Source organism: Chiloscyllium plagiosum, chromosome 2 (assembly GCF_004010195.1).
Source record: "Chiloscyllium plagiosum isolate BGI_BamShark_2017 chromosome 2, ASM401019v2, whole genome shotgun sequence".
In the NCBI taxonomy this organism is placed as follows: domain Eukaryota; kingdom Metazoa; phylum Chordata; class Chondrichthyes; order Orectolobiformes; family Hemiscylliidae; genus Chiloscyllium; species Chiloscyllium plagiosum.
The window spans coordinates 126,843,475-126,843,975 of NC_057711.1; positions in this window are offsets into that span (position 1 = coordinate 126,843,475).

The following is a 501-nucleotide window of genomic DNA, read 5'->3' on the forward strand; positions in this document are numbered from 1 at the left end:
TGATCGGCTGTGCTATTCCAGCCTCACATCGAATGAAATCAGTGAGATGCAAATTATAACCACCATCCCACCCCACCCTCAAAAATTGCTTAAGTTACTTTTTAATCCTCAGAGTTTTGTTTGCTCCAACCTGCTGTACACTAGACTTATGTTTGAAAGTACACCATCACTGTGATCTAACAGCAATAACATCTATACAGAAGAACTGATTCACATAATAGCAGGAAAAAACAGGCAACAGAAAGAGTTTAGAATGTAAAGTGTTGTCACTCTCGATGTTGAACCACATGGTATCCTGTACACCTACATAGAAAATTGGAGAGTTCACAAAATACCCATCACTAGGAAACACTGATGTGATTAATATTACAGGCAAGGCTTCTCTATGATGGAAAAGTGAGGTCTGCAGATGCTGGAGATCAGAGCTGAAAATGTGTTGCTGGAGAAGTGCAGCAGGTCAGGCAGCAACCAGGGAACAGGAGAATCGACGATTCGGGCATA